General features: G+C 38.4%; 1 pseudogene; it reads right to left on the bottom strand.

The window, feature by feature from the left end:
* The window catches only part of LOC120228698, a 96,959-nt pseudogene extending 76,686 nt beyond the window's left edge, over positions 1-20,273 (bottom strand).
* Between the last annotated feature and the right edge of the window lie 1,803 nt (positions 20,274-22,076).

Genomic DNA, 22,076 nt, shown 5'->3' with positions numbered 1-22,076 from the left:
AAGAAGATATTCTGGGGACATCTGGGTGGCACAGTGCAGAGCCCGACAGTACGAGTCTGCTTGGGACCCTCTCTTTCTCCTCTCCCTTTGGCCCTCTGTGCTGTTTTTCTTTCTTTCTCAAAAAAAAATAAATAGGAGTACCTGGGTGACTCAGCTGGTTAAGCGTCCAACTTCGACTCAGGTCATGATCTCATGGTCTGTGGGTTCAAGTCCCACATTGGGCTCTATGCTGACAGCTCAGAGCCTGGAGCCTGCTTCAGACTCTGTGTCTCCCTCTCTCTCTGCCCCTCAGTAGCTCACTTTTTTCCTCTCTCCCTCTCAAAAATGAATAAACATTAAAAAATTCTAAATAAATAATTTTTTTTAAAAAAAGAAGATAGTTGAATCAAAATATGAACATGAGGCTAATAGAGATTTGCTGGGGTTGTCAATGGATCATTAAGGGGGACACTTAACAATGCAGAGAAGTCAGAGGTTTCCTTGGGAAGCCATATATGAGCAAGAGTTTGTTCATTTTTCCTCCCTTGTTTTAATATATGTGATATAGTTAAAATGAAATCAACGTACCAATCTGTGTTTAGAATAAGAAAGACTCTTAAAACTCATGTATACCTCCAGATACTGGCTGGTTTAATTCATGATCCCAAGAAAGCCAGTGACAATGATCAAGACAAATTGAGGCATTACATGGCATGTGAGGCTCCAAGCACATTTTAACTGGTTCTAGAGTTTAACCAGAATAACTTCTGGTTATTTTGTTTGAATAAATTCCCTTATTATTCTCTATTATTATATCACTATTATGAAAAGCCAGTAAAACTAGTAATGAGAGAATCATTTATTCCCCCAAGGATTGGGCTTCAAATGGTTACAGGACACTTTGCCTATTTTGAAAGAGTGTCCCTCTTGTCCCCTCAAGGCTGTCCCTGCCTGCAGCCCACAAATTTGGTTTCATTAAACCTCATTTATGTAAGTGCCTATTAAACTCTCCCAAGTCTATCAGACAACAAATAATCCTTTGGCACAGAAGACCTGTCCTCCAATGATCTTTCATCTGGATAGAAAGGAAGGCTTTGCATATTGGCTCCAAATCAATTAAACATAGATATACAAACATCTACATCATCTCAGTCTATTAACACTTAGAGGATTAAACAAATGTGTTTGGTGCTTACACTCCAGAATGCACTTGGTATCTGTCTCCTGTTTATAGGAGTCAATTAGCTCAAATGCTCAGTTACACCAGTTTGGTAAAATGATGTGCACTATGTACACGAGCAGCCTACTTTGATGTCAAAGGTACATTTTTGGATTTTTAGCTGATTTTTGACTTAGAAACAAAGAAAAAATCATTTTTAATACACTGCATTACTTTCATATTGCTGCTGTAATCAATTAACCAAAAACTTAATTGGCCTAAACCAATACAAATTTATTTTATAGTCTGGAAGTCAGAAATCTGAACCAAGTCTTACAGAGCTAAAATCAAGGTGTCAGAAGATGTTTCTTCTGGAGGCTTCAGGAAACAAGAAATACTCTGGTCTTTCCCAGCACCTGGCCTGCATTCTTTGACTCATGGCCCTTCTGCCCTGCAAACTGCTTCATTTGTCACAGCTCCTGTCTCTGACTTTGCCCATCCAGCCTCCCTTTTATATAAGGACCCTTGTGATTGCAATAAGCGCACCCAGGCAATCTGGGATAATCTTCCCGTCTCAATATCCTTAAATTAACCATGCTTATAAAGTTCTTTTTCTTTTTTTTGCCATGAAATAGAAAAAATTCATAGGTTTTGGGGAGTAGAATGTGACCTTCTTTGGGGGCCCATTATCCAGATTATCCCACATATCAATAACTAAGTAAGAAAAAGAATGAAATAGCTTTCAAGAAAGCAATAACTTTGAAAACCATAGCTATAAAGAATTTCTTCTGTTTCTTTGTTTCTCAAAAGAAAAAAAGCAAAATCATGAGTATCTCTATAACCAACACAATATGAACACAATACAAATTAAATATAAGATTTTAAGTTTCTTCCAGAAAGTAAATGAACTTTTGCCAAGTAAGTCATAGTTTTTAATTTCTAGTGTGGTCAAGGACAAACAAAAAGTCACTTTGCTATATGAGAAGAACTCATTTAGAAACACATTATCTGCCAAAATAAAATTGCAATTTTAACTTACCAAACTGAAATTACACAGAAATTCTAAACGCAATTTAAAAGCATAAGCTGGGAAGGATTACAGGCAACCTAATATCCTAAATGTGCAAGACAGATGCTTATTTGTGCCAGAGGTCAATGCTCAATTATACTCTGTGTGTCATCAGCTGAGCCAGACAAAGGGAGGGTGCTCCAGTGGGGAGAAATGGAAGGGAAGAAGAAGATCAGATATTAAGATACACACACAAAAAGGGGGGAAATCAAGTGAATTAAGAGGATCTCTAAAAGAAACCAAAGAGGAAGAGGAAGAAAACAAAACAAACTGCCAATCATTTATTACAGGGGCAATTCCTGAGCGTATAAAAACAGGTAAGACACTGACATTTGTTGAGCATTCTACCATGCATGGGACACAGATCCTGCATCACTTGATTTAATTCTTTTGGAAATCTTGTGAGGTAGACCCACAGATATCCATTTTATAGATGAGAATCCTAGAGAACAATATATTGATGGGTTGAAGTTAACATAGCAAATGTTGCAGCAGAGAAAACATTCTTAATTGAGTCCTTTGCTTCCAGAGCACATTTTTCATGTGCTACTTCCTGCTGCCTTAAATTTTTAGGAAAAAAAATATACTTACACTTCTTCCACATCAGAAGACACAATAAAGACATAATATTTATGTCAAGGTAACCAAAGTGAATTTTTGGACTACTGTTAGAGATGATGTAGATATGGGTAGACAGAGTACACTATATGTTTGAAAAGCTTTGTCAGGGTACCTAGGTGGCTCAGTCAGTTAAGTTCTGACTTTTGATTTCATTTCACAGTTCATGGGTTGAGCCCTGTGTTGGGCTCCATGCTGACAGTACAGAGCCTGCTTGGGATTCTCTCTCTTTCTGCCCTTCCCCTGCTCACACAAGTGTGTGCACATGTTCTCGCTCTCTCTGTCAAAATAAATAAACTTAAAAAACATCTGACTCATTTGTCTATATTCTCAGATCAAAAAACCTATTCAATAATAAAACAAATAAAAAACCTCTACAATATGCCAGGTACTGTTCTAGGAGTCAGAAATCCAGTTATGAACACAGTGCAGAGTTCCTGCTCATGTGATGCTCACTGTTTAAGTGGGGAGCAAGGACACTGATTATGTTAAAACTGATAATTAGGAGAGATGATTATTATAATATTTGAATTGTAGTGGGTATGCAGAGCAAGGACAATGAGCTTAGTTTCTTGGGAATCAGAGATGGCTTCCAGAAAACATGGCATTTGGACTGAGATTTGAATGATAGGAGTGAGCCAGGAGTAAAGGTACAGGTTTGCTAGGAGATATTATCTAATTAATGCCTATATTTCAAGCATCCTTAGTCTAATGCCTAAAATATTTAGGTTAAAAAATTTTTTTTCGTTTATTCATTTATTCTGAGGGAGACAGTGACGGCATGAGTGAGGGGAGGTGTAGAGAGAGAGGGAGACAGCGAATCCCAAGCAAGCTCTGCGCTGCTAGCACAGGCCTGACTTGGGGCTTGATACCATGAAATCATGGGATCATGACCTAAGCCAAAACCAAGAGTTGGATGCTCAACTGACTGAGCCACCTAGGTGCCCCTAAAATATTTAGGTTTGAATGATGAACACATTAATGTGTGCAGTGAAGAGGGCATATAATCACAAGCTATAAGGGTGTTAAATCTGGGATGGAGGAAAAGCAAAGTTCTTTCCTATGTCCTTGTATAACAGAGCTGGGGAGAGTCCACTATAAGAAACTGAAAAATAAAAACCCCTCAATTTTTAAATATTTTTAGTGGCATAAAGGAACTATGAGCTTTGAGACACTCTAACCCTTCAGCTCCGTAAAACACATTTTCCTTCATTTTTATCCCCAGAACAAAGCTCAGGGCTTAGTTAATGTTACTATGGCTTACTCGTAGTGTTGCCCAAGTGAACTTGTTGCAACTATGGAAATGTTCTATAAATCTGTGCTTTTCAATATGGAAGACGCTGGCCAGAGGTGGCAATTGGACCTTTAAAAAGGCCAGTGCAAGAAGCTAAATTTTTATTTTTATTCCATCTTAAGAAATTTAAACAAAAATAGCCTATGGAACCACACCACTCTTCATCTACATCCCCACAAGGGAACATTTCATTTCCAAGAAGAGGCTGAGGTTAAAAATACAAAAGCGTTCAGATGAGTTCATAGTTTTATTATTAACATAATTGTGGTTGAAATCAAGAGAACTGTCATGTTCTCCCATAATAGATTTTAAGGTGCTAGAGTCAAGGACAGAGTATTACTTGGGAGACCAAATATATGAGTTTTGTGGTAATTTATGAGGCCTAACACTTATCTAAGAGCCAGCAATGTGGAGTCATCTTGGATTAAATGCCATACGGACCCTCCACTTAGTTTCTGTATGCTTATGGCAGGTCCTTCCATTTCTTTGTCAGTATGCTAATCTGAAAAATGGGGATTTTAATGAGCACAAAAAACAGCCTGTGTTATTTGAATATTTCAGTATCTGTCATATCTTATATGCTGAAGAGAAAGGAGTGGATTATCCTTTCCAGAAGTATCTAACTCATTTGGAAGAAGAAGTTGAACTCTGGGCCTCATTTCACATTGAGGATTCATTTATGGGCACTCTCTGACAAGTCAATGAAACACAAATAAGAGTGACTATTAAGATCTAGACTGTGAGGAAAGAACAAGGCAACTGGTTCATTTCACACTATCCTGAAGAGCCAAAACGGAATAGCTGCATTTATCTATCACACATCACGACTGAACTTAAACTGCCTCTAATCCCTGAAACTAGTCAGACTTTCCAAAGGCGGTGGGAGAATAAAGAAAGAAAGAGAAAAACCACACAGCTCTAGGTAAATCTTTGCAACTGTTTACAAGACAAAAAGGAACTCTCTATAGAAACCAAATATAAACAGCATATGTTATTAAACTCAAAACACATGAAAGAATAAAAGAAAGTCACATATATTTTTTCAGTATGACAGAGTCTGAGGCAAGTTTTGGGGGAAGTTGAATAAGGCCACAAAAAAGGCCTTAGCTTCTTTCAAACATCATTAAAATATGCTTTCCCCTGCCTCCCTCCAAAAAAGGATTTTGCCTCTTAAATATGGATGCTGCTCAGAAGCCCATAGAATACATTAAATTCTTAGAGCATACAATCCATTGTCATGTGGTGGAAGCAACTACAGATGCATAATGTAATTTATAATTGGATAATGAAGGTCTTTCCTGCTGAACTCTTGAAGCAGATGGGGGTTGTTCCTTGAATTTACTGTTCATTTTAGAGGTTTCATTACAGTTTCCTTAAAGAGGATAGTGAATATCACTTATTTTAGAGCTCTTATTAAAAAAAAGTGTGATGTCCTATATATCTGTTTTCTATTGTTGCGTAACAAATCATCATAAATTTAGGGGTTGAAACCACACCCCCTTATTAGCTCACAGTTTGGTAGGGTTCTCTGTTTGGGATCTCACCAAGCTGCAGTCAGCTGACTGTATTCTCATCCAGGGTTTGAGGGCTCCTCCAAGTTTATTGCTGTGGTGGGCAGAATTCAGTCAATGGCTATGTAGCTATGAGACTGAGTCTATTTGCTTACTGGTTGTTGCCAGCTTAGAGCCTCTCTCAGCTTTTTAAAGTCACCCACATCCTGTTCGAGCCCCGCGTCGGGCTCTGTGCTGACTGCCAGCTCAGAGCCTGGAGCCTGTTTCAATCTGTGACTCCCTCTCTCTCTGACCCTCCCCTGCTCACGCTGTCTCTCTCTCTCTCTCTCTCTCCTAGAAATAAATAAAAAACATTAAAAAAAAAAAAAGGCCCCCAACGTCCTTTCTCATGTGGTGTGCTCTCTCCCTCTTCATACCAGCCCTGGTGAAGCATATTCTTCTCAAGTTCCAAATCTCTCTGACTTCCTCATTCTACCACTGTTCAGAGAAAATTGTCTGCTTTTAAAGTGGCTTGTATGACTAGATTAGCCCCACCCTTATCTTAAGGTCAGCTTTGCCATATAACATATTGTCACTACCAGAAAGAGACCTCATCATGTTTATAGGTCCAAGGGATGAAGGCGTTGAATCTAGGGGGCCATTCCTGGAATTCTGCACTACACTCTGCATGTGGACCCACAGGACATCTTCTTCATTCAAGTCATATCAGCAGCATTAAAATACTGTTTTTATTTAAATAAGCATTGCTAACATAACCCATTTTCTGGTACCACACCATTCCCAGAAAAGTGAAGATTGGTTTCTGGGTTAGTTCCTCTGATTCTGAATATACTCATTTAATAAAAATGCACTGAGCCACACGACGGGGCAAGACATGTGCTGGGTTCTCTGGACACCAACATAAAGATGACAAGTTCTCCTGCCCATAAAGAAGTTGTATTTTAGTGCAGGGAATGGATACGCAAACTACGATGCTACATGACCACATGTGGTAGGTGTTGTGCTGAAGGCCTGTGTGAAGATCTAACCCCTTGCAGCTGCTAGTGGGTAACAGCACCTTTGATGTAATGCGAAGAAATGGACAATGCATACATCTTGGAGACCACAGAGAAGATTCATAGATGGGTTTCACCACTTAGTAGTTACTCAACCTTGGGATATTTGCTTAACCTTTTAGAGCCTCAATTTATGTAATTATTTAGTGGAAATAACCAAAGATACCTCGTGAGTCTGTTGGAAGATTATAAGAAGGCAACATGAAAGCACACAAGTATAGGTCTTAGCACTTATATGTCTGTTTCTCTTTCAGAGAAAGTCTTTATAGCTTCTACTTCAATGTCAGAGACAGCAGCTCAGGCAGAAGATGAGCCAAACAAATAGCTTTATTTTCAGGTTCCTAATAGTCAAGGGGAAGATCTACCCGAGACACTGTCCTATCACTTGGCTCCTCAGGCTTCCATTTGTCATATTTTGACTCAGATTTAATGAAAGGTGCTACACAAATTGTTTTGCACATAGGTACAGAACAATAAATACTTGCATTGTTTTGTCTTTCAGAATCTTTCAGATTACTCATAGATAATAAGCACCTAGCGTGTGATGACAATAAAGTTGAAATCATAATATACCAATTAACAACACATATCTCAGAAAAAGGCTTAACCACAGTCAGTCAGTTCTTTATGGCACATATGTCTCTAGAAGTCCTATTTGCACTGTTGATTTGCTTATCAGATCTTTCTTCATGGGTAGATAAAAAGATATATTTCACACATAATGTCTGAATGACTCCAGATTCCATATTCATGGGGCCTCAATCAATAAGATATCCATCAGTGTACATGTTCTTTCAAGTATTTTTCACTTGGGTTCTTTGGGAAATTGCAGAATTCATTCCACGGAAACAGGTTCCGCGTTAGGCTTAATTCTGAGAACTGTGAACTTCCTGTGTTTATAGTAAACATTGGGAATTTGAGACAACTGGGCTCTTTGTCAATCTCATAATGAGTGACTTTGAAAAGGTGAACAGATCCAAATGTAAGATAAAGCCAGAAGAGCTGGATCATGCGTTCTAGTTGCCTAAACTTTGTCAGTCTGGAAGATTTAACTATAAAGGTTATTCACAATTAGCCACAGTGGGAAGCTCACAGTAACTTGTTGGTCATGGATTTAAAAATAGTCTCAACTTGGGGGAAAAATCTAAGAAAGATTTCAATGTTTCCATTCTCTTTCTTGCTCATATTTTTTTAAAAATAGAATTTTTAAAGCACTATATACCTCATACATGAGCTTCATGCTCAGTCCTTAAGGATCCCTGCAACTTCATAGTAATCCCACTGATGTCTTTTATTTTACTTAATAGATGCCGTATTACAGTTTAATAAAGAGCAGTTGAAGAAAATATGAACACTTCCATAATTTTTATTACCTAAAGAAGAATGGTAATTTGCCCTTCATCTTTCCTCAGAGAAGGTAAGATTCTATCTATCTAATTTATCTATAATTATACATATATATAATATATTTATCCATATAATTATATTATATGAGCTTTAAAATATACCTAACTCCCTTGGAAATTTGCCCCAGATTATAGCAACACTTGGTTATAGCCAATCCCTTTTACCAGAGATTGAATACATCATTTGTGGTTTACATAGGTCAAGAACTTCCTACTTCCTTTGTTCAACCTTACAGATTAGAACCACTTCACTGATAAGAAGAGCATTTTCCCATAAGTATCAGTACTTGTAACTAGAGATGTAAAATGGTAAAAAAGTAAAATATTTTAGAAAGGCAGTCCATCATATAACAAAATGCACTAGGTAATTTATCTGTGATACAATTATTTAGCAACACCACAGATTTTTGATACAAACTGTATATGGGCAACATATTTCCTTATCCATAAAATATGCAGTGATTGAGTTCTCCACTAGCCTTCACATTAACTGCAGTTACATATTTAAAAAATTTTCATTTTCAGAAAAAAATGTCACAGCATTAGTCTTCATCCTAAATCTTGTTAGTTTCAACTCCTGTGTTTTTAATACCTCATAGCTTTATTTTCTATACCCCAGGAAAGAAATCTATAATTATTCACAAAACAGTTACGATAATCCTTTAGAGTAATTATTATTAATCTCCATTTTAGAGCTTAGGCATGAAAGAGGTGTGATTCACACATGTCTGTTTTACATTTCTTCTTCCTGTCTTTCCCCTAAACCAGCTAAATATGGCAATAGCTAAGCTACTAAGCAACTCATAAATTAAGATCCCAGATATTTCAAAATTTAAAACCACATACATACACATTGCACACCAATTTTATTTTGGTTTCTTGGATGAAGTGGTTCTTGAGGTAGTTTTCAAAGTTTATATTCATGTTTAGATGGATTAAACATCTATCCACTAAAACTTTGGACTTTGTAGGTTGTCATATATTACTATGAGTATGTTAATATGTTCCAATTTGAATTCTTAATTTTTTTAATGTTTTATTTATTTATTTTTCTTGAGAGAGAGAGACAGAGAGGCAGAGAGACACAGTACAAGCTGGAGAGGGTCAGAGAGAGAGGAAGACACAGAATCTGAAGCAGGCTTCAGGCTCTGAGTTGTCAGCACAGAGCCCGACATGGGGCTCAAACTCATGAACCGTGAGAACATGACCTGAGCTGAAGTTGGATGCATAATTGACTGACTGAGCCAACCAGGTGCCCCTGAATTCTTAATATTTAATTTCCAACCTAATAACCTTTCAGTTACCCAGGGACACTGATGATCTAGAACTACATTAACAAGAGCAAGAATATTAGTCAAAAAGTGTGCACTATGCTTTGAAATGAAATAAACAGAAAAAAATTCTTAGTCAAAGTTCTCTGGTCTTCATAGGGCCCTTTTGCTGCCATAGGGCAGGAGATAAATCTTGTGGTGTCAAAGATATGTGGGAGGTGGACTCACTGATTCCAGAAAGGGGGATAGCAATGGTAGAGAAAGAACCTCTCCACCTCAAATGTTTGGAATATTTTTTAATGTCTCTGTTTATTTTTGAGATAGAGAGAGACAGAGAGAGAGCATGAGTGGGGGAGGGGCAGAAAGAAAGGGAGACATAGAATCTGAAGCAGGCTCCAGGCTCTGAGCTGTAGGCAGCAGTAAACAGCACAGAGCCAGAAGCAGGACTCGAACTCACGAACCATGAGATCATGACCTGAGCTAAAGTGAGCCATGTAACGGACTGAGCCAGCCAGGTGCCCCTCAAGTGGTTGGAATTTTATCATTCCAGGTTGGGACTAGCTCATGAGAAGCCTCAAAGATATGAGCAAGAAGAAAGGGGCTTACTTTTAGTGGATAACTATCCTCCAAGCAAAACAATTCCCCTGCAGGGTTAGGTGGAATAGTGGTTGTGCCATAGATTTAGAACTTTGGGAACTCTTAATTTTAAATATTTGTGATTTTTTTTGATATTTATGAATTGAGTTACCATATTCTTGAATCAATTATATGAGCTTTCTTATACAGCTTGCAGTGATTGAGCATTGTGGGGGAAGGGCTGCAACTGTTTCTCTCTTAACTCAGCCCAACTTCCCATTACTTATTTTTGAAAATGCCCTATGGACTCTATAGTCATCAAATATTATTGAAACCCCATGTAAAATAACCAGAACATTTGTGTTTAGTTTCCATATGGATTATGCAGGGGTTTCCAAAATAATGCAAAATATATTTGGCTCGCTTGTTTTGCACTTTGTGGACCTAATGCTGAAACAAACCAACAAAAACTAACAATTTTTTCACAATGTATAAACCTAGGACAAAGCTGGCTTTGTCAGTTAGGCCACTAAGAAAGAAGAGAACCAAAAGCCCAAAGAATGGCTCTTCTTTGAAAACAAACAAAATGTTCATCGAGCAAGTGGAAATATGCCGGTCAGGAAAGCACTTGTAAAACAACACGGTGCGATGAGCAAGGCTCGCCTGGGTTCAGACAGACCGGGGCCTCCAAACTGCTCCACCCTTTACTAGCCATTCCCCTGACACGTGATTTGTCCTTTCCAAGCCCCACTGTTATTTTTTCCATGTACAAAACAGTAATAATGGCAATTTTCATCCATTTACATTCCACATGTGTTGAGTGTCTATTACGAGCTACACCCTCTTCTGGTGCCAGGAAAACAGCAACAAAGAAAACAGACAAGCGTGTCTGTCCTTGTGAAACTTACCTTTGAGTGGGGGTGAAAAAAAGACACACAAAGAACCAAGTAGATGTATAGTGTGTTGAAAGATGAAAAAGAGTATGATAGGGAGAATGAGGTAAAGATATTTTAGGTAATGTGGTCACTAAGAGTCTTATGATTATAGTAACATTTGAGCCACTGTTTTGAAGATGGGAGTGCATAGACCTTACCTGAGTGAAGCTATTTGAGGGGAAGAGAATGTGGATCCACTTTTCTGGGCCCAATGCTGCTGTTCTCTAAAATAAGAACACTTTGCTCTCCAATGTCATGTCCCATTACGGTCAAGCCTCAGTGAGCCTGGATTTGAGGTTATGCGTCCAGTAAGGGGTGGAGCTGGGAGCTATGTGAGAGACAGAGTGCTGGAGTTAGAAGAAAAATTCACAGTATGTGACCAATAGCCATTGTGTGCGTCGTAGCAGAGAAACAGTTTACAAATACCAATTCAGAAATGGAAAAATGGGATTTGAAACTCTCATTTGGAAACTGATTGGCAGTTCTCCTAACAGATAAATCAGTCATGAGAATAGAAAAAAGAAGAAAAAATGTAGTAATGTTATTCTAAATGAGTCTTTAAAACTAAGCAGAATCACAAACACTGGGTGCTGGTGTTACTTTTTCCAGGTTTTCTCCTTCACTATATATATATATATATATATATATATATATATATGTGCGCTAAAAAGGCCAAATTAAAGCTGATTATTAAATAAGCCTATATGATCTAGTCATATTTCATTATTTACCTTCACTTTTCAAAAATGTTTATTTATTTATTTTGAGGGAGAGAGACAGAGTGAGCATGAGTGGGGGAGGGGCAGAGAGAGGGAGGGAGAGAGAGAGAATCCTAAGCAGGCTCCACGTTGTCAGTGCAGAGACCCATGTGGAGCTTGATCCCATGAACCGTGAGATCATGACCTGAGCCAAAATCAAGAGTCGGACACTCAACCAACTGAGCCACCAAGATACCCCATACCTCCACTTTTGATATGTAGAGAAAGCTTATGAATTACCCACTGCCTTACTTATGAGCATCTAATAAACTAATTTGGCTCTTTCTCAGCTGGTTATTTTAATGGAAAACTTCTGTGAATCATTTAATAAAACAAATCAGTCTCAAGTCCTCTGAATACTTAGATATTTACATATTGGATTTTTTAGATGGGGAATATCCTTTTTCTTCTCCAGCAGGAAGGACAGCTCAGTGCCACAGGAAGAGAAAGCTAGTCATTTTGTTTCTTCCCTTCACTGTCTCCTGCCCAGCCTAAGCTTGCGTGGCCCACGGAGGAGCTAAACTGACCACTGTTAGAACACCTTAAGTGTATCACCAGGGAAGTGAGTGAGGGCTGACTTGCTGACTGTTTTAGCCTTGTCACAAAGCTACCCTGCTGACACAGGGAGGGTAGATAAGCAGCCTAAATTGACCATGACCCTGGGAACACAGAGGAAGGCTGCTCCATCTCTCCGTCACCCATGAATCTGTAGTTAACGTCTGTATATAAGTGTTGAGAGCTTGTGCTTTATGGAATTTACAGCCAACATTATCCCAAATTCCTAGCAAATCCACTATCTTTAGCGGGTGAGCTTTATGGCAGGTGAACTTAAGGCATTGGCAGACCATGTCATTACACTGACAAAATCTTCTAAATATAGCTCTAAGATTTAAGAATAGCATTCATGCATAATTCTTATAGCCTGGAATTATGAATGAGTGAAAACTGGAGTAATATCATAAAGACCAGGCTAATGAGTGGAATGTGGCTTCTCCATGGTGGTTCATTTAAGACCCAAAGGTGGCATGGATGGATGCTATTATTAAACATAAAAATCTATTTATATAAGTAACACTTATAACCTCTTTAATAACACCAGTATTATAGTTTTGCCCCAGTCAAGGTCCTAAAGATGTGTATACTTATTTTCCCAACTAACCAGTATATGTCACAATAAAATTTTAGAAACAAATCCTGAATCTATTTATTCATTGCTCTCAGCTCATCCTAAACATGGCCTCCCCAGGAAAAACTACAAATAACCATGTTGATCCTCAACATCCCTATTAACATTATTTTCCTTCATTTCCTTTCAGTGCTTATACATATGCTTTTGGTCTTTGTGATGTGTTGTCTACCAAGAGGAAGCTGCAAACCATTTTTGAAATTTAGTCAAAGCTGTGTTACAAAAGTGACTCATGCCAGAAATAATGATTTCAGAAAATATTGGGGAAACACAAGATCAAAGAGAGAGCACCAGAGGAAAACGTAGGTATCCATTTTTCTTTGCTTCTCTACATAGTTAGAAGAAACAAGTATTTTCCTGGAGTGACAATAGACAAAAGAACACTTTTCAGTTATGTCATTTGTCCCTTTTCATAATCCTATTCACCACTTGGCTTTGTTTGTATGCATATGTGCATGTGTTTTCTCCTTTGAATAAATGAGGCTTACAAAGGAAGGAGAAAGTGGGAGGCAGTGACACTGCCCAGGATGGGGCAGAGAAAGTTTAATGGAGGAGGTGATGCTTGGGCTGGAACCTAAAAGACCAGCGCCCTAACCCCTGAGCTATGGGGCCAACCACACTTGAGTTGGAATCTAAGAGATGATGATTCTGGATGGATGAAAACGGGGAAGGAAAATCAAGGCAGAAGGAGTAGAGGTTGCAAAGGCAAAAAAACAAAACAAAACAAAAAACCAAACCCACACAACAACAACAACAAAACTCAAAACAATGACATTCTAGGCTTGCCGTGAAAAACCATGTAAGTGGAGCCTTAAAGTATGGCTTTTAGCATGGCAGTGAGGAGAGGAATAACTTTCCGTCTTGAGTTCCACCAAAGAAGATTCCGAGGCAAGAATAGGTGTGCACATGGTTTACTGGGCAAGAGATCTCAGGAAAGTCATTTAAAGGAAGATGGGAGTAAACAGGGCAGAAGGGTGGGACACAGACAGGTGAGTTATGCAGCCACAGATCACGGTGGACAACTGGAATTCAATCCTGAGAGGACACTTTGGAAGAAGATGTAGAATATACTTAGAGTTTCCCAGGGCCTGAGCAAGCTGGGACATTAATTGCCTAATTCCTCTGTCATCATTGGAGAAAGGCACTAGCTCTGGCTTGTTTTCTGCCTGCATCAAGTATTTTGTAGCCATCAAAAGAAGCCATTGGTCAGAGTCACAGGGGTTTGTAGTGAGTGAGAAGTGTTCTGTGCTTAGAAGTAAATCTGAGGAGATAAGATGGCACCGACTTTCTGCCCAGCCTTCTTTCCTACCATCCTAATGCTATTCTCACATTATTCTTTCCATGCCAGCCTGCTCCATTACTTAGGAATGGCTCCATCAGTGCTCAGTTCTGCACTATAAACAGAGATAAAGAGATGCCCACCTCAGCTCCTGGAACACACTGGTCTCTCTCAAAGAGATGGAGAAAATAACAGTCTTATTCACTCTAAACCCCCAGTCCACAATTCTTTTGACTTGATATCCTTCTACCAGTTCCACCCAAAGACCTGTTGGTTGTTGAAGTAATAAAATATATAGTGAATTAGAAACAAGTAGTATGAACTCTTCCCTTCCCGAAGAGCCCAAGGTCTGAGGACTTCCTTTCAATGAAGTTTTTGACAATCTTCTTCAAAAGAATCTTGGCCAAACTCAGGAGCCCAGATGTGTGCCTTAATCAAAGAGTTAGGTATTTTCTACCATTTTTAAATTAGAAAATGGAAGGGAGAATTTATATTAGCTTGCAAAATTTTTAAAAATTCTCCTTTCTAATTAAAGTGGGTTTGGAAGATCCTGTCTCCATATTCCTTTACCAAAAAGACACTAAGACTTTTTTTTTGCCCTGAGATATAATTGCTTCAAAAATTACAAATATTTGTTGAGTACCAGTAATGGCTTCCTGTTATAGTTAAAAAAAAAATCTAAAATCTGGGTGCCTGGGTGGCTCAGTCAGTTAAGCATCTGACTTCTCCTCACGTCATGATCTCACAGTTCATGGGTTCAAGCCCCACGTCAGGCTCTGTGCTGACAGCCCAGAGCCTGGAGCCTGCTTCAGATTTTGTGTCACCCTCTTCGTGCTCTGTCTCTCTACCTCTCTCAAAAATAAATAATAAACATTAAAAAGGAAGAAAGAAAGAAAGAAAATTTAAAATAATCTGCAAAGCTCTAGCCCTCCCTGCTTGTCTGACCTCATCTCAAGTTAGGCCACTATGAGCTTATTCTGGTCTGGCCACACTGTTCATTTACTACGGCAAAGCCCTTAGGGATTTGGATGTTCACTTCACTATACTAGAAATCTCCCCACATTTATGCTTGTGTGACTTTCTCATTTTATTTACATCTTGCTTCAGATTTCACTTTATCTGAGATGTTTCCTAATCTTCTGTTTTGAAATGTCACCACGCTTCATCTTTATCCCCTTAGATGGCCTCATGGTTTGGTCACTTTATTTTTGTTCCCAGATTCATCCTTAGTGCCTGGTACAGAGGAGGTGCTCAATGAACATATGCCAAATGAATAAATGCCTGAGGGTCGCAGGAATGCCAGACGCTTTTTTTTGGTCCATAATATTTTAATACTTTTCCACTTTTAAATATCAGTTTCAATATTGTGATTGCAACATTAAGGATGCCAGACACTTTTCATACAAAAATTTAAAGGAAAATAGATCTTATATGGATTACAATGATTATAGATTTTATTCTTATGGAGAAAAAATAGCAATTATTTTTGCATAATTTTCACATCTGCCAGGATAAAGTTGTTTTCATTAGGGAGAAATTTATAGGGAAAGGCTAAGGTTGTATTTATCTGAGGGCTAGTGACTGACACAGCGATACTTTCTTATGTGCTTATTTTGTTTGTTTTATTTTGTTTTGGTTTGATCCAGAAGGCACGTGTTTCCCTCTCACTCTATAACAGTATATAAGGTTATCCTGACTCCTAATGAGGGCAAGGCAAGATATTAGTTTCACTTGTGTTCAAATTCTTGCCTTAAGGCAAGGATTTGACAGCATTCATTAGTTTAACAATCTTCTGAATCAGTGTGATTCATTTGGTGTTTTATTTACATGAGCACAGTAAAAGCGGCTGATTAACACACAAAGAACTTTTTAATGTGTGGTTAGTAAAATAGTCCGAAATGATATTAAGACCAAAAAAAAAAAAAAAAAGCCTTTATGTGGAGATTTTGTATATCCTCAGGGGTTATAATTTCGACTTTTGTGTGCCAGAAATATCGAATTGCCTTTATTAGCCTGCTTAAAGATAGCAAGAGCCAATAAATATTGTTTACTTCTCCAGGCTTGGTCTGGCATTCCTATCACTGCAGAAACATCTTTTTTGTTTGCTTGTTTTAATTCTGAGATCCCTTAGGTTGTCCATGCTTCTGTCCTGCCAGAAGAGGCTACTGAGTTCCTGTAAAGCCAAGATCCCTTTAGTCGTAGACTGGATAACTGCCCAGTTACTGTGGAATACTTTTTAGGTACCAATTCTCACTTTTAATCTGTCTATAGTATCCAGAATTTCTAAAATAAACACATGCTTCTCCTGCACATCAAAAAATATATATATTTTAATATATATTTATATATATTACATATATATATTTCTTTATATATATATAAAGAAAAGATGTAGGAATGGTGTTTCCCCCTCTGGGCAAAGCATTTCAGAAAGAATAGCTACCATCCATTGAAAAGTAATGCAAAAAGAATGAAACTAGATCATTTTCTCACACCATACACAAAAATCAACTCAAAATGGATAAAGGACCTGAACGTGAGACAGGAAACTATCAACACCCTAGAGGAGAAAGCAGGAAACAACCTCCTTGACCTCCACCGCCGTAACTTCTTACTTGACACATCCCCAAAAACAAGGTAGAGCAAAAATAAACTATTGGGACCTTATCAAGATTAAAAGATTCTGCATGGCAAAGGAAACAACCCACAAAACTAATAGGGAACCAACGGAATGGGAAAAGATAGTTGCAAATGACATATCAGATAAAGGGTTAATATCCAGAATCTATAAGGAACTCACCAAACTACACGCCCGAAAAACAAACAACCCAGTGAAGAAATGGGCAGAAGACATGAACAGACACTTCTCCAAAGAGGACATCCAGATGGCCAACAGACACATGAAACGATGCTCAGCATCCCTCCTCATCAGGGAAATACAAATCAAAACCACACTGAGATACCACCTCACGCCAGTCAGAGTGGCTAAAATGAGCAAATCAGAGAACTCTAGATGCTGGCGAGGATGTGGAGAAACGGGCACCCTCCTACACTGTTGGTGGGAATGTAAACTGGTACAGCCCCTCTGGAAAACAGTGTGGAGGTTCCTCAGGAAACTAACAATAGAACTCCCTTATGACCCAGCAATAGCACTGCTAGGAATTTACCCAAGGGATACAGAAATGCTGAGGCATAGGAGCACATGTACCCCAATGTTCATAGCAGCACTCTCCACAATAGCTAAAACATGGAAAGAGCCTAAGTGTCCATCAACAGATGAATGGATCAAGAAGATGTGGTTTATCTATACCATGGAATACTACATGGCAATGAGAAACAATGAAATCTGGCCATGTGTAGCAACATGGATGGACCTTGAGGGTGTTATGCTGAGCGAAATAAGTCAGGCAGAGAAGGACAAATATCATATGTTTGCACGTATAGGAGGATTAGGAGGAACTTGACGGAGGAACAAGCGGGAGAAGAAGGGCGGAAATGGTGGGGGAAAGGGAGAGAGGCAAACCATGAGAGACTCTTGAATGCTGACAAAAACTGAGGACTGATGGATGTGGGGGGGAGGGGGGGATGGGCATGGAGGAGGGCACTTTGGGGATGAGCACTGAGTGTTATGTAGAAACTAATTTGACAATAAACTATTTGTAAAAAAAAAAAATAATAAATGATATGTCCATTAAAAAAAAAAAAAGAAAAGTAATGCAAAAAGAATTGGCAAACAAAAGAAATAAGGAAAAACGGAGCTCTCTGGTAAGAGCTCCAATTAAATGATAAATATGGTCTCTGGAAGTAGTATGGTTTCAATGAGGTGGTCTGATAATTGATTAAAAGACTTGATCATATATTTCTTTTCCTAACCAAGCCAAAACCCCAAGGCGTCTTCAGTTTTTCCTCCATTCTTGTGCCAGGTGTATGGCATACTCCCTTGGAGGCTGAGCACTGAGTGGTTTGATTTTTCACAGCCACTGAGTAACAGGATTTCATCAAGAATGGGTGGCTTTCTGGCTCACTGTCCCTCAAAGGCTTAGAGTAATCACTTGCACACAGTTGGGATGCAAAATTCATTTTGTAAAAAAATGTGTAATATGAATTTATTGTGACATGTTCACTCATGCCCACTGAAATGTTCATTCATGCTCACTGAAAATATTCTTAAATAAATTAAAATAACCGATGTTACATGAAAGATAAATACCTATCAGAAGTTAGATAATGGTGATATACATTATTTGACCCCCAAATATTCATTTTTGCTTTCATGTCAAACATCTTTTTAAAAAAAAGTAATGTAAAGTGATAGATTGCTGAATTCCTTGCAATCCCTTCATCTCAAAAAATTTAATTCGATTTCCATTATTTTCTCAACCAAATATGTTCATGGTACTTGCTCTTTTTTTTTTTTTTAATTTTTAATGTTTATTTATTTTGAGAGGGTGGAGGGGAAGAGAGAGAAGGAGACAGAATCCAAAGCAGGTTCCAGGCTCTTAGCTGTTAGCACAGAGCCTAACCTAGGGTTCGAACTCACAAACTGAGATCACAACCTCAGCCAAAGTTGGAGGCTCAAAAGACTGAGCCAAATAGGCACCCCTGCTCCTATTTTTGAATGAGAAGAGTATCCATTTTGTTTTTTAATGGTGATATTTAGGTCTTCTTTCTCTGATTTTACAAGAAAATGGTTCAGGCTGAGTTCAAATAGTAATTGAGCCCCATCCAGAAAGTAATGGGCAATTACAGATCTCTCTTAATTTTGAGAGCCTGAGATATGAGTGTATCCAAGTGTCAGCTCCATTTCTATGAGAAAAGTGTGTGAGTAACCAGTTAGGCCACTCTGGATGACCCTGGAAGCTATCTGCAAATTCCATCCACTGCCCAAACACTAAAATGGCTCTGATGCCCCCACAGGCCTTTGCAGCAAGCTAGAATCCAATTTTGTCAGCTTCAGCCTCTGGTGTTCTGCTGTATGATCTATCAAACATATACTTCTACAATTTATACTGTCACTATTGTCCCCAATGTGGCTAACTATCTCAAGAACAAATGGCCCAAATCATTGTGAGAAAAATCATACTTAAGTCCAATAAATCAACCAAACTACTTTTCTGCAGCACATCGAAGTACTGCATGGCAATATCATGACCCAGAAGAAGAGCAAGTTGGTGAGTATCAGTTACACTATTCAAAAGCCCAATGAAGATAAATGCTTGCCCATTTGGAATACAAAGGCAATGCTCACTTTGCAGCAAGTAGACTAAAACTGGAATCACAAAGGCATTTATTATCTGAGGAATCAACCACTTGAATAATCCAATTGATCTCAGAGACCCCTGGGGTATCTTTACTGCCTTCAATTACAGGATAAACCACTTCTTTAACAGTCTGCCATTGGACATCTTTTTCAGTTAGCATATCATTTAAAAACTCTTCCATCAATGCTTCCTATTCCAGTTCTGATAAAAGCCTGAAATGTTCTTTTCTCAATAATAGTAGCTTGCTCCTTCCTGTGTTGGACTCACTCCCAGGGGAGTAAAAGAAAAACATCACAAATAGCAATCCAAAGCTAATCAACCCAAAGAATAACTTTCTTTTTTCCCCCCTTTCCTTACACTTTCATTAAATAGCTCCTTCTCCTTAGGAGGAAATGCTTACCACCATTTCCTTATGCCCCAGAATATTTACAAAGATCTCCAAGTAGTTTCTGCACTGGTTTAAGAATTATCAGCAGGAGAGGAATCAGTGACATTGAAATGGTAAAGAAGTGTAGAAACTCCTAATGTCTCTTAAGTGAGAGTCCCTAGAGCACTCAACAACACTGATGAGTAGGAATAACTGAAACTTCAAGTAGCTGTCTTGAAAAGCCATCATTTCATGCTTTGCAGTTTTGGGTAAGCATCCAAATGTCCTTACTTTTGGTACTCCAGAGGCATCCTGTTCTTTTGTTATTGAAAGTCCTATAAAAATGAAAGTTTCCAGGCAGATAACCCAATCTATCACACTGATTTGCTTCCAGTCCCTGACACTTACTTACTATGTGGTTCATGTGTGCTTGATGAGCCTGGTGAGGTTATGTACAGCTAGTGTGTTACATGTTCTCCAGATGGTCAGTGAATTATATCAGAAAAAATGCAATTTAGTAGCAGACTGCAGGACATAGATGAAGGTCATCTTTGCTTGATTATCTAGTCGAGGCGAATTAAAGATGATTCGATGACTCCTTCCAATTAGTGAATGTGTTTGTTTCCTTGCTTTTCTGAGTTAGTAGGTATTGCAATTGCCTATATCCTCCTTCTTCTTCCCAACTATAAACTCAGCGAGAGAAAGGATTATGACTTGTTACTATTATAACACCAACACCAGGGACAATACCTGCAAATAACAGATGTTCTGTAAATATGCTGAAGGAAAGAATACAGGAGCCAGTAAAACTGTTTCTTAAATGCCCACTAGAACACCATGGTGAAATCAATTAGCTTTGATCCAGAAATCAAATAGTTCAAGGCACAATGCAGATCACTTTCATTATCTATCCTTTCATGTCTCTTGAAAGCTCTGAGCCTCTATTTCCCTGTCTGAAGAACGAGCCGAAATTAATCCAATGGGCCCTTCTAAGACTTCTGTGGTTCTCTTAAGATAATGTAGATGAAAGCACTGTGAGTTATAAGCCGCTGCATAAATGTATGATCAGACATGGCATGTCACCATGACACTGATCAGGCAAATAATTTAGGAAGTGAGTGGGGAGTGTAAGAAGGTGGAGAATGCTTAATTTGCCAGAATTCTCTGGGGAGTGTGGAATATGGTTGGAAGAAACATTCGATATATTATTTGGGTACTGAGTGAGATCTTTTACCACTCCTACCCCTAGAGGCACGCTCCACTTTCAAATAATGCTGAATGAAGCTTACTTCTAAGAATGAGCTCTCCACTTAATTGCAGACATTTGAATACATAGTGGGACAGAAGTAGGCAGCCAGAGGGACATTGCTTGAGGCACAGAGGATGATGTCCCCTACCCCCAGCAATCTTGAAAATTAAAGAGACAAACATTTACTTCTTTAAGACTTTAGATGATGCCTTCCTATCAAAGATAACAAAGTAAAAGCGTGGCTGAGATGTACACACATGGCCCAGCCTCATGTATAATCACATGAGAATCATATTAGACCTAGAGAAACTCCGGACTATGCATCATGAAGTCAGAATACATTAATGTAGGAGGGATCAAGCTCAATCTTCTTACCCAAAAAGTTAATCTCAAATAGCAATATTGGGACAGACCTGGAGTCAGAACTCAATATTCTACCTCCCGGTGTACTAAATGTTTTCCAAGTGATTAAATTTTAAGCATTGATTCAAAACCATTGAACAGATTGGTGATTTGTGCCACATTTTCCATTCTCTCTCTCCAAATGGATGGCCTACAATCAAACGAGGCAGATGAAAACTAGTAACAGCTTGCTAATGGACGTCAGAATCTTAACTCATTTTATTCAAGTGTTCCTTCATTTATTCCTTAATTCATCAAGCATGTATTAGATGCTTAAATGGTACAAGCATCTGGAGTTGCATAGGGAATTATAGTAAATACAAACAAACATTGTGTGTATGTGTTATCTGAAATGTTTACTAGTTGTGGTATGAGAGAAGAAACATACCATTAAAATAAAACATTTGGCTCTTGGGCTAATTGCCAAGATGTTTGAAAAAAACATCCTTTTTCTGTGTTCCTCGTCATGACTGTGTTTAATCAAGAATATTGTCACCAGAGATTTGACTGCAGTATTTCATTTCTCTTCTGCAAATTAAATAGAATACTGACATTTAAATTATGCCTATGTTTACCTTGATGCTTTGCAAGATTACCTGAAAACTTCAAAGCAGTTTGAAATAGACTCACCTATACACTCCTCCTCTTTCTTCCCTTCCTCTTCCTCTCCTCCTATGAGTCTATGATCTTCTGTGTCTCTA

Source organism: Hyaena hyaena, unplaced genomic scaffold (assembly GCF_003009895.1).
Source record: "Hyaena hyaena isolate Hyena2069 unplaced genomic scaffold, ASM300989v1 scaffold_26, whole genome shotgun sequence".
NCBI classification, from domain to species: domain Eukaryota; kingdom Metazoa; phylum Chordata; class Mammalia; order Carnivora; family Hyaenidae; genus Hyaena; species Hyaena hyaena.
Note: the sequence above shows the minus strand (reverse complement) of the source record. Positions and strands in the feature narration are given on the sequence as shown.